At 50.5% G+C, this 13,492-nt stretch overlaps 10 non-coding genes across 10 annotated transcripts; all 10 read right to left on the bottom strand.

Moving 5' to 3' along the window:
• Window positions 1–94: 94 nt before the first annotated feature.
• Window positions 95–211, bottom strand: LOC138233722 (U5 spliceosomal RNA). Its single transcript, XR_011187651.1, has one exon. It is a non-coding gene; the product is annotated as a U5 spliceosomal RNA (small nuclear RNA).
• A 391-nt stretch (window positions 212–602) lies between these two features.
• On the bottom strand, window positions 603–719 carry LOC138233712 (U5 spliceosomal RNA). Its single transcript, XR_011187641.1, has one exon. It is a non-coding gene; the product is annotated as a U5 spliceosomal RNA (small nuclear RNA).
• Window positions 720–1,110: 391 nt separating this feature from the next.
• Window positions 1,111–1,227, bottom strand: LOC138233719 (U5 spliceosomal RNA). Its single transcript, XR_011187648.1, has one exon. It is a non-coding gene; the product is annotated as a U5 spliceosomal RNA (small nuclear RNA).
• A 387-nt stretch (window positions 1,228–1,614) lies between these two features.
• On the bottom strand, window positions 1,615–1,731 carry LOC138233711 (U5 spliceosomal RNA). Its single transcript, XR_011187640.1, has one exon. It is a non-coding gene; the product is annotated as a U5 spliceosomal RNA (small nuclear RNA).
• Window positions 1,732–2,122: 391 nt separating this feature from the next.
• LOC138233704 (U5 spliceosomal RNA) lies at window positions 2,123–2,239 on the bottom strand. Its single transcript, XR_011187633.1, has one exon. It is a non-coding gene; the product is annotated as a U5 spliceosomal RNA (small nuclear RNA).
• A 391-nt stretch (window positions 2,240–2,630) lies between these two features.
• LOC138233698 (U5 spliceosomal RNA) lies at window positions 2,631–2,747 on the bottom strand. Its single transcript, XR_011187627.1, has one exon. It is a non-coding gene; the product is annotated as a U5 spliceosomal RNA (small nuclear RNA).
• A 391-nt stretch (window positions 2,748–3,138) lies between these two features.
• On the bottom strand, window positions 3,139–3,255 carry LOC138233737 (U5 spliceosomal RNA). Its single transcript, XR_011187666.1, has one exon. It is a non-coding gene; the product is annotated as a U5 spliceosomal RNA (small nuclear RNA).
• Window positions 3,256–10,030: 6,775 nt separating this feature from the next.
• Window positions 10,031–10,169, bottom strand: LOC138233696 (U4 spliceosomal RNA). The gene has a single exon (XR_011187625.1). It is a non-coding gene; the product is annotated as a U4 spliceosomal RNA (small nuclear RNA).
• Window positions 10,170–11,545: 1,376 nt separating this feature from the next.
• trnat-agu (transfer RNA threonine (anticodon AGU)) lies at window positions 11,546–11,619 on the bottom strand. The gene has a single exon. It is a non-coding gene; the product is annotated as a tRNA-Thr (tRNA).
• Window positions 11,620–13,178: 1,559 nt separating this feature from the next.
• trnav-cac (transfer RNA valine (anticodon CAC)) lies at window positions 13,179–13,251 on the bottom strand. Its single transcript has one exon. It is a non-coding gene; the product is annotated as a tRNA-Val (tRNA).
• Between the last annotated feature and the right edge of the window lie 241 nt (window positions 13,252–13,492).

Genomic DNA, 13,492 nt, shown 5'->3' with positions numbered 1-13,492 from the left:
GGAGACCGTGGACTCGCGGAGCAGACTGCCACAATCGCCATAACAAGACCGATTGCGGGCATTTTTGTTTTCTCTCTTTGACCAGCCAGGCTGCGCCCCACCCAAAGGCAGGGAAGCACAAAAATTGCATGGAACGCATTCATGCTCCTCTCCACGGAAATCTTTAGTAAAAGGCAAAAGATTTGTACGAGATGAAGAGAAACCAGAGTGCGTGGCTGCACAGCTGCAGGAGCCCAGGCCGCCTTCAAAGCCTCTGCGCTGCCGGTCGTGGTTGGCAATGCACCTGGCCTTACAAACTAGCCAGTGGGGCCCGTTCAGCTCCGGGCTCATCGCCTGCGGCTCACGGCTTGCGAGCGTGACCAATCCGTGCGATAACTCGGAAAACACCCGGCCGCACTGTGCCGGAAACGACGCACTCTGGGAAGCCGCTATGCAAAGCGAGGTCCCAAGATCCCCTGCGGCCGGACACTTCCCAACCCCCAAAGAAAAGAGCGCCAATCAGACGGCCGGAGACCGTGGACTCGCGGAGCAGACTGCCACAATCGCCATAACAAGACCGATTGCGAGCGTTTTTGTTTTCTCTCTTTGACCAGCCAGGCTGCGCCCCACCCGAAGGCAGGGAAGCACAAAAATTGCATGGAACTCGTTCATGCTCCTCTCCACGGAAATCTTTAGTAAAAGGCGAAAGATTTGTACGAGATGAAGAGAAACCAGAGTGCGTGGCTACACAGCTGCAGGAGCCCAGGCCACCTTCAAAGCCTCTGCCCTGCCGGTCGTGGTTGGCAATACACCTGGCCTTACAAACGAGCCAGTGGGGCCCGTTCAGCTCCGGGCTCATCGCCTGCGGCTCACGGCTTGCGATCGTGCCGAATCCGTGCGATAACTCGGAAAACACCCGGCCACACTGTGCCGGAAATGACGCACTCTGGGAAGCCGCTATGCAAAGCGAGGTCCCAAGATCCCCTGCGGCCGGACACTTCCCGCCCCCCAAAGAAAAGAGCGCCAATCAGACGGCCGGAGACCGTGGACTCGCGGAGCAGACTGCCACAATCGCCATAACAAGACCGATTGCGGGCGTTTTTGTTTTCTCTCTTTGACCAGCCAGGCTGCGCCCCACCCGAAGGCAGGGAAGCACAAAAATTGCATGGAACGCATTCATGCTCCTCTCCACGGAAATCTTTAGTAAAAGGCGAAAGATTTGTACGAGATGAAGAGAAACCAGAGTGTGTGGCTGCACAGCTGCAGGAGCCCAGGCCGCCTTCAAAGCCTCTGCGCTGCCGGTCGTGGTTGGCAATGCACCTGGCCTTACAAACTAGCCAGTGGGGCCCGTTCAGCTCCGGGCTCATCGCCTGCGGCTCACGGCTTGCGAGCGTGACCATTCCAATAACTCGGAAAACACCCGGCCACACTGTGCCGGAAACGACGCACTCTGGGAAGCCGCTATGCAAAGCGAGGTCCCAAGATCCCCTGCGGCCGGACACTTCCCAACCCCCAAAGAAAAGAGCGCCAATCAGACGGCCGGAGACCGAGGACTCGCGGAGCAGACTGCCACAATCGCCATAACAAGACCGATTGCGAGCGTTTTTGTTTTCTCTCTTTGACCAGCCAGGCTGCGCCCCACCCGAAGGCAGGGAAGCACAAAAATTGCATGGAACTCGTTCATGCTCCTCTCCACGGAAATCTTTAGTAAAAGGCGAAAGATTTGTACGAGATGAAGAGAAACCAGAGTGCGCGGCTGCACAGCTGCAGGAGCCCAGGCCGCCTTCAAAGCCTCTGCGCTGCCGGTCGTAGTTGGCAATGCACCTGGCCTTACAAACTAGCCAGTGGGGCCCGTTCAGCTCCGGGCTCATCGCCTGCGGCTCACGGCTTGCGAGCGTGACCAATCCGTGCGATAACTCGGAAAACACCCGGCCACACTGTGCCGGAAACGACGCACTCTGGGAAGCCGCTATGCAAAGCGAGGTCCCAAGATCCCCTGCGGCCGGACACTTCCCAACCCCCAAAGAAAAGAGCGCCAATCAGACGGCCGGAGACCGAGGACTCGCGGAGCAGACTGCCACAATCGCCATAACAAGACCGATTGCGAGCGTTTTTGTTTTCTCTTTTTGACCAGCCAGGCTGCGCCCCACCCGAAGGCAGGGAAGCACAAAAATTGCATGGAACTCATTCATGCTCCTCTCCACGGAAATCTTTAGTAAAAGGCGAAAGATTTGTACGAGATGAAGAGAAACCAGAGTGCGTGGCTGCACAGCTACAGGAGCCCAGGCCGCCTTCAAAGCCTCTGCGCTGCCGGTCGTGGTTGGCAATGCACCTGGCCTTACAAACTAGCCAGTGGGGCCCGTTCAGCTCCGGGCTCAACGCCTGCGGCTCACGGCTTGCGAGCGTGACCAATCCGTGCGATAACTCGGAAAACACCCGGCCACACTGTGCCGGAAATGACGCACTCTGGGAAGCCGCTATGCAAAGTGAGGTCCCAAGATCCCCTGCGGCCGGACACTTCCCGCCCCCCAAAGAAAAGAGCGCCAATCAGACGGCCGGAGACCGTGGACTCGCGGAGCAGACTGCCACAATCGCCATAACAAGACCGATTGCGAGCGTTTTTGTTTTCTCTCTTTGACCAGCCAGGCTGCGCCCCACCCGAAAGCAGGGAAGCACAAAAATTGCATGGAACTCATTCATGCTCCTCTCCACGGAAATCTTTAGTAAAAGGCGAAAGATTTGTACGAGATGAAGAGAAACCAGAGTGCGTGGCTGCACAGCTGCAGGAGCCCAGGCCGCCTTCAAAGCCTCTGCGCTGCCGGTCGTGGTTGGCAATGCACCTGGCCTTACAAACTAGCCAGTGGGGCCCGTTCAGCTCCGGGCTCATCGCCTGCGGCTCACGGCTTGCGAGCGTGACCAATCCGTGCGATAACTCGGAAAACACCCGGCCACACTGTGCCGGAAACGACGCACTCTGGGAAGCCGCTATGCAAAGCGAGGTCCCAAGATCCCCTGCGGCCGGACACTTCCCGCCCCCCAAAGAAAAGAGCGCCAATCAGACGGCCGGAGACCGTGGACTCGCGGAGCAGACTGCCACAATCGCCATAACAAGACCGATTGCGGGCGTTTTTGTTTTCTCTCTTTGACCAGCCAGGCTGCGCCCCACCCGAAGGCAGGGAAGCACAAAAATTGCATGGAACTCCTTCATGCTCCTCTCCACGGAAATCTTTAGTAAAAGGCGAAAGATTTGTACAACATGAAAAGAAACCAGAGTGCGTGGCTGCACAGCTACAGGAGCCCAGGCCGCCTTCAAAGCCTCTGCGCTGCCGGTCGTGGTTGGCAATGCACCTGGCCTTACAAACTAGCCAGTGGGGCCCGTTCAGCTCCGGGCTCATCGCCTGCGGCTCACGGCTTGCGAGCGTGACCAATCCGTGCGATAACTCGGAAAACACCCGGCCACACTGTGCCGGAAACGACGCACTCTGGGAAGCCGCTATGCAGGCAAGGTCCCAAGATCCCCTGCGGCCGGACACTTCCCGCCCCCCAAAGAAAAGAACGCCAATCAGACGGCCGGACCCAACAACCTTGGCGTTATTAGCACCACGCTCTAACCAACTGAGCTAACTGGCCTCGCAACAGTGCCCCTCTCAGTGCTGCAAAAAATCGAACTCAGGGAATTTCTTTTGTCCTCTTTTGAATAGAAAGCCGTGTAATTCAGTGTACGGGCTTTCTTGTGCACTTTCATGGTTCTTGTAACCAAAATCCTACACTGGCCTGAAATGCCCCCCATTTCACAGCATTTTTCAGCTGATTTAAAATGTACCTAAAGGAGAAGCATTTTTGAAGACCATCAATTACCAAGAGCTTTTGTCAAAGGTTTTGGTGGTCATTTTTAATGACCACAGAGCGCTGTGACCTCGGTTTTACATCTCATCCAAAAGACAGCGCCCTCTTACAACACAGCATCTCCGTCACTATACTGGGGCATTGGGACCCGCACAGACCTCAGGGTGAGCGCCCCCCCGCCGGCACCATTAACACCGCTTCCAGCTGGAAGCTTTGTTTTTCCCTGTAGCTCACCCTCATCCGGGTACTGACCTAGCTCACACCCGCTTAGCTTCAGTGGGTTTTCAGTTGCGAGTTGCAAAAGCCACTGCATTGGCTGGGAATCAAAACCAAGCCTCCCGCGTGGCAGGCGAGAATTCTAACACTGAACCACCAATGCTCAATGCCTGTACCTTCAAAAAAGACGGAGGACATTCACACCTGGCTTAACCAGTACTGCACCGTCCACCATGGAACTGAGGTTAGATATGTTGACGGTATAAAAGCAGGAGCAAGGAAATTCGAGGTTCGCTTGCTACCGGACAATGTAAATGGAGGCTTAAGGCACCTGCCCTCTACAATCTGGCTGGGCGCCTGCAATGGCTATGTTTTTTATGTGGGACAACCAAAGGTGTGTCGGCGCTGTGGGACACCTGGCATCGCCCTGCACTGTGAAATGCTGCAAGACCTGTGGCAAACAGGGACATTTAGCCTCTGACTGTTCAATGCTGCCAAAGTGCAATTTACTTGGCTTGGAAGGACACGTTTTTATAAACTGCCCTCATGCCTACGCCAATAAACTCAAAATGAGAAAGGATGAGGCAGTGCTTGTTTCAGCCAAACCGGCCCGAAAAGCCAAAGCAAACAACAAGTCAAACAAAGAACCCTTGTTTGATAAAGTCTCAGCCTCCAGCCAGGATCTGCCCTGCTGTGGTTCCGGGGCCGGTGGAAGAGAAATCCACTACGCCCCCACAACAGACTGCACCAGACAAGCACGAGGGTTTGAAAACCCCCGAGAACAGCGAGGACCCCTCCCCCACTCCTGCTCCTCAGAACGAGGGCCAGTGTGGGGCCCCCCGGTGGAGCGGGTCCAGCGAGGATACCCAGGATTCAGCGGAGCTGCTTTTCTCAGACTCTGCAAGTGCTACAGATGCCCTCCTCTCCTCCATCCAGTCCATCACAGAGGATCTGCAGCAAATGGTTGGTGAGGGGGAAGAGGAGACTGGTGCATCGGCTGCACCCCTTTCCCCTCAGTGCTCCCAGGAGCTGGACTTGAGGAAAAGGAAAAATGACTCTGTTTTCTCCCCGAGCGAGGAGGAAGGAGAGCATGGCGATGGGAACAGCTGGAACCCCTCCACCCCTCCCTCTACCCCCTTCCTTGAAATGGACTCCGTGAATGCTTTTACTGCTGCCACCCTGATGAAGGCTCATTCAGAGGATGGCTGGCAGGAAATTGGTAAGAAGAAAAAGAAAAAGAAGAAGGGACCAGGTGAGACAGAAGAGAAATGTGTTTTGTAAAGACTGGTTCCACTTTCTTATGTAATATGGCTCTAAACATAATATCTCTTAACACCAGAGGTATCAATGACAGAGTTAAATGCCAGTCTGTCTTTGATTACCTCCAGCAGAGAGAGGGAGATGTGTTGATGTTGCAGGAGTGTGCTTTAGCCTATCAAGAGAGGTATAAAAGCTTTGAAGAAAGGTGGGATAAAGGGCTTTCTGTTTGGTCAGGGGACAATAACAACAGAGCCTCTGGCGTGGCCATTCTTTTCAAAGGATGGGCATTCAAATTGAAAAGTATTCAGAGGGTCATAGATGGCAGGTTGCTGTGTGTGGATGTGGAATGGGGGACCATTAACCTGCGGATATTCAATGTGTATTGCCCTACTGACGTGGGAGGAAGGGTGGAGCTACTCAAGGCACTCTCTCACCTATTGTTATGTAGCACAGACGTGATAGTGGGAGGGGATTTTAATTGTATCTTAGAGCACACAGACAGGCAGTCTAGCTCTCTGATAAAATTGGATTCCAGGTCACTGGCCCTGCAAAACTTAGTTCAAGACTTTAAACTCTCAGACACATATAGATGTATATATCCCACAACAGCAGGATATACATGGTCAGGGAGGAATAGCAGCTCCAGAATTGACTATTGCTTTGTCTCAGAGAGAGTGAAAGTTGTTGGGGTCACTCTTCAGCCTGTCTTCTTCTCAGATCATCAGGCTTTAGGTCGTAGAGTGGAACTCCAGGGCTTTGGCCCAGGCATCTGGAAACTCAACACAAAGCTGCTAGAGAACGAGGGGGTAGTATCCTGCTACAAGGAGAAACTATCACAGTGGCTGTCCTTGCAGTGTCTGTACGGGTCAGTAGGAGAGTGGTGGGAGGAGGTGAAGGTGAGGACAAAGGCCTTTTTCATGGCTGAGGGAAGGAAGGCTGCTGCCAGACGGAGAGGAGTGCTAGCCAGGAAACAGAGGCAGCTGCAGCGTCTCTACACGATGATGCACAGTGGCTTCGATGTGCTCGAGGATATCACCCTTTTAAAAAAGGACATCCGGAGCATAGCCGAAGAAAGTAGTCGAGTGCAGTTCTTGGAAGAAAATGAGAAGTGTTCTCGCCTCTTTTTCAGGAAAGTGGAAGGCTCCAAGTCTGTCATGGAAAGTGTAGTTGATGAGGAGGGACGAGAGAGAACAGAGCCGAGTGCTATCCTCTCCTGCACCGAGGCCTTCTACTCAAGACTGTACAGCTCTACAGAGGTAAAGGATGAAGAAATTCATTTTTTTACCTCAAAGCTAGAAAACGTTTTGAGTGAAGAAGATAGGGAAGTACTTGAGAGGGATTTGACAGTAGAAGAGCTGAGACAGGCTATGGAGAGCTTACAGAAGGGGAAAACTCCGGGTGCTGACGGGCTCCCTAAAGAATTTTATTGCACCTTTTGGGATCTGCTTCAGGATCCGCTGCTGCTCCTATTCGAGGAAAGCTATAAGACAGAATTGCTGCCTGACTCCTTAAGAGAAGGCACTATCTCTCTCTTGTTTAAGAAAGGAGCAAAGAATGACATAAAGAACTGGAGACCCCTCAGCCTGTTAGGCGTGGACACTAAGATCCTGTCCAAAGCCCTTTTCCTGCGCCTACAAAATGTAGTGGCCTCACTGGTAGGGAAAGAACAGACTTGTGGGATAGCAGGATGCCTGATGAGCGACAACCTGGCCTTGTTGAGGGATGTCTGTCTGTACTCAGAGGATCGCTCCCTCCCTCTGTGCATTTCAGGTGTAGACCTAGAAAAGGCCTTTGACCGCCTAAACCGGCAGTACTTAACTTCGGTACTTGAGCACATGAAGTTTGGCCCCATCATGAGAAAGTGGATTAACCTGCTGTACACAGGTAGCAACAGCAGAGTAATGGTTAATGGCAATAGATCACGCCCCTTTGAAGTCTGTTGTGAGGCAGGGCTGGCCATTATCCCCCTTGTTATTCGTTTTGGCTATGGAGCCCTTAGCCTGTGCCTTGCGCCAGGATCAGGCCATTAATGGGATACCAGTACCTGGAAGTGGGGGAGGAGAGGTAAAGACATCTCTATACATGGATGACGTCACCCTGCTCCTCTCTGACAATGCCTCAATTAGTAGAGCTCTGCAGTGCTGTGATCGGTTCTCTTTGGCTTCCTCTGCAAAAATTAACAAATCAAAGAGCGAGATTTTTTATCAGAACTGGAGGGAGCCAAAAGAAGGACATGATCTCAGGCTGCAAGAGAAGAGAATTAAGGTCCTGGGGGTGTATTTTGGAGAAGAGATGGGAACAGTAAATTGGCAGAACAAATTGCCAATCTTAAACAAAAAACTGATGCAATGGAAGAACCGAGACCTCACCATGACAGGGAAGGTGCTGGTCATCAAAGCCAAGCTCTTGCCTGTCTTGAATTTTCTGGCTTCTACCTTCCCAATCCCACACCGTGTTGCGGCGGTGCTGAGGAGATTGATGTTTCAATTTCTATGGGGTGGGAAGCAGGAAAGACTCAGAAGGGAAATAATGTACAGGCCGCTACCCTCAGGGGGGAAGTCTGTCCCAGATATTGCTACGAAGCTGCTGTGCATTTTCCTGGCCTCTGTGCTGAGAGGCTTTGCAACAGCACCTGCAGCGCGTACCTGGACTTATTTTTCCAGGCTCTGGGTAGGTAGGGAGGTGTTCAGAGTGTGGGGTGTCAGACCCAAGCTGGATGTCCCACTCTCTGACACATGCCCTGCAATTTATGGGACAGTTAAAAGTTTTCTAAGATCTCACACAATTGGCCATATTCCCCTCCGAGATGTCAGCGTCCAAAAACTGGAAGATTTCTTTGCACCCCAGAACAATAGGCAGACCCCTGTGGGCATTTTAACATCAGCCCAAACAAGGAAGGTGTGGAAACACACATCCTCTAAGTTTCTGTGCAGCATTCACAGAGATTTAGCCTGGAGTGTCGTCCACCAGTGCTTACCGGTACGAACTTCCTTGTACCGTATGGTCCTCACACCCAGCCCTCGCTGCGTTAGGGTGGGCTGCAGCGAGGAGGAGACTGTGACCCATCTCCTGTGGTCTTGCTTTTTTGCTAAGGCCTTCTGGGCACAGTTTGAAGATTGGTTGCAGGCTCTCTCGCCCCAATTTACCCTGACCGCTGCTTTCGTCATATACGGCATCTCTTTGACACGGCCCAGATCCTGTCAAACACGTCAGGAGGAAGTTTGACAGGATCTGGGCCGTGGTGAACAGTGGGAAAGACGCCCTGTGGAGAGTGAGGAACATGGGGCTGTTCAAAGGCATCAAGATCCCAGTCAAGGCTGCAGGTAGCCTGGCCCTGTTCATCACCCGAGAGAACTATTACCTCAGAGATCTGTGGAGAGAAGGGAGGGAGGAAGCAGAAAATCTGTGGGAAATAGAGGGCATAGGTCAATATCTCAAGAAACTGTGAAAAACACTATCATGTTTAAGTAAAGAATGTGATTTGCTTCAGAAAAAAGAAATTGTTGCTATGTAACTCGTACCGTGTCAAAATGTAATAAGATGTGATCATATATACTGTTTTAAGTATGTATATTAATGTAAAGCATTTGTGATGCCCTGTATTTTATTGTGAAAAGGAAATAAAAGTTCTTAAAAATCGAAATCGCTGGAGGAAACAGTCCATCTGGCCATGAAACTCATTTGAACGTCTAGCTACAGCAACTAACAATATCATGATTTATTCAGGATGTGTGGAATCAGCACGTCCCGGAGACAGCTTCCGAAATCGTGAGCATTCTCTGGTGGTGTCCTGCAGGGCACCTGTGGGCGTGCATTGGTGGTATAGTGTTGAGCATAGCTGCCTTCCAAGCAGTTGACCTGCGTTCGATTCCTGGCCAACGCAGTGGCAATTGGTTTCAAATGCTGTCATGAGCCTTGGATTATGACTAGCAAAGCGAAGCCTTTTGAAAGAGCTAAAGCACTGCAAAACGGAATTGAAGGAGAATCTTACAGGGGATTCTGAGCGGTGTCTGCATACACGCAGTCCGATACGGGTGCTGAAAGCTTGAGCTACTCTCAATGTCAAGCTGCCTTTCCCCGGAGTAAATCTGTTACATTGAAGGAATGCTTCTCGCAGGTTCAAAAGGGACCCTTGTTAATTGGAGAAATCAATGATTTCTAATGAATTCTGTATGTGTTAAAAGACAGCTATACACAGAAAACATGCAGGACACTGCCCATGATGTTTCCCGAGCCGAAACACAGTGCGTTTTTCCAAGCCATCTGACAAAGCTCGCCCACTGAAAACTGCAGCAGATCGTGTAAAGACCTTCAACTTTGTAACTACTGCACGCACAGGAAGCACAATAAATTCCTCTTTTCAAACTGTCAAAGGTTTGCTTTGCAAACGCTGCAGGACATCGCACAATCTCTTTTGAACGGGGACAAACGATTTCTTATGGGGCGCAGTAAGTACAGACGTTTAAAAAGCTCCACTCATGCCGACGATGCAGCATGAAGAAGCGCAACCTAACGTTTGACAGACAAAAGCCGGGCGCCGCTACGAGCAATATGAAATCAAACTGACAGCACACGGCGTTTCGCGCTGACTCAAAAGTGATCTCGACAGACGCTGTTCTCTGCATAACGCTGAAAGAGATAAAGAGCGTTTCTGTTGAGACGTAACAAGCTCGTTTCTTTCTACCATGATGTCACCATGACAAAATCTGTCTTTAAACACCTTGCTCAGTCTCTGACGAGACTGTCAAAAATTGCTTTCGCCGATTGTATTGCAAACCAGCGGAAGCGGGGTATTGGGAAAAGTTTTCAACTAGCAACAATCGTGCGTGCTAATTAGAACAGCAACGCTGAGCTCTCAGCACCGTACTGAGCCCAGGTGTTATTCTAAAGCTGTCAGGTGCAGTTCATTTATATGAAGGAAATCTCTTACTGGGTACGATTACAATGCAGTAAGTAGCACAGGCTACTTGGGGAATAGCCCGATGTGTTTTAAAACGACCCGAGCCAGGTAGGAGTCGAACCTACAATCTCCTAATCCGTAGTCAGATGCATTATGCATTGCGCCACTGTCCCTGGTGTGACACTACAGGACTGTAACCCAGTGATCTCAGCCCTGCAACTAGTAAAATATTACCCCCGGTCCATTCTTTTCCAAAAGTGAGAAACACCTGTTTTCTACATTTTGTCTGTTTTAAAACCATATCTCTTTAAACCAAACCAAGAGTTTGTCTTTTGCACTGATATTCTGATTCATTTCGATTTCAAAGAAAAAAAAGCATTACCTTCCAAAGCATCATAAAATTGTCCCTTCTTCCAGACTCTACTTCTCTCTTGTAGTAGTACAGTAGACCTTTCCAGGTGAGCAGATCACAGAGTCCGAAATGAGCTTCCTCCATCAAGCAAAGTACCTGAACATGACTCTGTCTTCATAAAAGCGCCCCTGTAATAAAGAAATTAAATCCGAAATCAAGAGGGCAGTTGCCTACTGAAGTTCAAGAAGTCATCAATTTTAACCTAGCAACACATTAAAGGCTGCATCTATACAAGTACGATTCTAGAAATGCTCACCAGATTACGTTTTAAGAAGGAACTGCGCCTCAGGTTCCGCCGAGATCTTAACTCGGATGGCAGGATTCAGAGTCCGGAGTGCGGACTGATGGCGCACGGAGGGTCCACATACTGTGGATCCCTCAGTGATCTTCCGCGTATTCAAACCGCCAGCATGTGACTCCCCTGTCCCCGTGACCTCATTGCTCTGCTCTCTCCTCTGTGCAGCCGAGCCCGACTCATAGTAAAGTGGAAAAAAATATGCCCTCAACGTGAGATTTACTCTGGACGAGGATAGATGTTACCTTTTTATCGTTGAATAGGATGTATGTGATGTGGCGACTAGGTTCAATTTTGTATCCTCTTTAAAAGATTAAGGACTGGGGTGAGCGTGATTTACCACCCTTTCAGCTAAGGACCCGACATGCGCACCGTTTAAGCTGCATAGACTCGGTCGATTAACTCTTCTCCATTAGCAGGGTTAAGGTTAAAGAAAAAAAACATTGCTGACTTCTTTTTTTTTTGCCAGCCGCTAGCGCTGATTAGCAAGGTTTGTATTTCATGTTTTGCAAGTTGCATCCATTTTAAGAAAAACAAGTCGCGTTAAAGACAGGAAATGAATACTTGCATTTAATTAAGTCTAGCCGTAGGCGGTTGTCCATAATGACCAGTACTGTTCGAGAAGACAGAACAAAGAAGGCACCGCTGGGATTCGGACCCAGGATCTCCTGTTTACTAGACAGGCGCTTTAACCAACTAAGCCACGGCGCCCCAGGAGTGTTGTCCTTTTGCAGCCACTTGGACACACCTTTAGAAAAACATTTTGTTAACAGGCATTCTGCCTCAGCCTAAACACCTATAGCTTGCAAAGTGCATGCTATTAGACAGGCACCTCTGCAAGACCTTAAGAGTCTCTTAAACTAGTGATAGTAAGGTGTTCCCAACGGGTGATGTTCGGCTTTCAAATCATCTCTCCGTGGAAGCGCCGAGATGCAGCTGTTTAAGGCTTAGAAGCAGCTGACTGTTTCACTACCTAGCTGATCACTGTCAGTCAGGGAGCTCAGAGGTGAAAAGCCTGTCTGAGAGACAATTCGCCGTCGATCAGTTCAATATGTTCCGTACCAGCTCGGCGCACCTGAGATCATCTTGGTAGCCGTGTAGCTCATATAGGTGAGAGCGTGTGTGTGTACCACCGTGATTGGATGCCGGCCCTTCTCAGGTCACAGTAAACCTTCTGCTCAAAAAAAGTGAGGTTTTATTTAATCTCTGACCAAGGGAAACGTTTCATTTTTTCAAAGAAATGTTTGTTAAAAAATAAAGTCATAGTTCAATGGGATTCAATCATAGACCGTGTGATATGGAAGTCAGGAACCTAACCCACAGCACCACCAGCTGAGTGCTGAAAAAGCACTACAGAAACATTATCGACAGACAATGTACAGCGTGTACTATTCTTGTGTTGCGGTACATGAATATAATTATATCGTTATTAATTTCTAATTTATAACTTTATTAACTTTATAAATTTATAAATTAACTTTATAAATTTATTAACGTTATTAATTAATTTCACGACGCACAGACAGGGCGCGGGGAGCCGCCGCCTGCAAACACAGCTCCAGGCAGGATTCCACTCCGCAGGAGCCGCAGAGCAGAGGAGATGGGGGCAGCTTAGCTCCTGTGCAGAGACCTGAGCTGCTGTTGCTGCAGACACTGTCTTTTCTGCACTCGGGGTAGGAGTGAATGTTGAGTTGCCCTTAGAAATGAAGCAGAGCACTTCAACGGCACGGGTGTGTGTGTGTGCGCCCTGGTGATTCTGGGAGACAGATTGAACCTGGGCTAAAAGAGAGGGGGCTTAGCCCTCTTCCATTTGCTAGTTCAAAGTTGTACAACCCATTTGTATCTGCTAGGCGGCGCAGTCGTCGTGCACAAAGAACGCTTTGAAAAGCGTCAAAGGCAAGTCATTCCGAGTTGGTCGTTTGTGTTTTCCGTTCAGACGCGAAATGCTGAAATGATCTCTCGGCTCCTCGGTTGTCATTTCTGCTCCTTAAAGGAATCACAGCACCCGTCGGCTTCCAGCACGGTGGGTCGGGACACAATGCCGGGGGTCGGAGAGAGCGATGTCTTCCTCGTTAGTATAGGACCTGTCACCTGTCCCCACCTGTCACGCGGGAGACCGGGGTACATCAGGACGCGCATTGAAGTGAAAGCAGGATGCGCTGCGACATGCACTGTGCAGATCCCGCCACACTAAGGGGTGAGTGGGTCTGTTCGATCACAGCGCTAGGCGAATCCCCAATCCCCTTTTGTGCGTGGCGACAAAATAAGTCTGTTTCCGCCCGGTTTCGAACCGGGGACCTTTCGCGTGTGAGGCAAACGTGATAACCACTACACTACGGAAACGGTGGTAAGATATGCCCAGCGGCCCAGCGTTGAGCTTCGCCATTGCGATTCAGCTGCTTCCAGTGCCTTTATTGGAGTGCGCTGATGGACCGTGCTCTCTCTCCAGAGACCAGCACGCCTGTCATGGACGGAGCAGGAAAGGCGCTGCCACATTCTACAGCCCTCTCCACGCAATCGACGAAATCTGGCTACTGAAGTGGAGAAAATCGCCTCTCCAGAAAGTGCAAATATCATCTTGGAG

This window comes from Lepisosteus oculatus, unplaced genomic scaffold (genome assembly GCF_040954835.1).
Source record: "Lepisosteus oculatus isolate fLepOcu1 unplaced genomic scaffold, fLepOcu1.hap2 HAP2_SCAFFOLD_70, whole genome shotgun sequence".
Classification (NCBI taxonomy): domain Eukaryota; kingdom Metazoa; phylum Chordata; class Actinopteri; order Semionotiformes; family Lepisosteidae; genus Lepisosteus; species Lepisosteus oculatus.
Note: the sequence above shows the minus strand (reverse complement) of the source record. Positions and strands in the feature narration are given on the sequence as shown.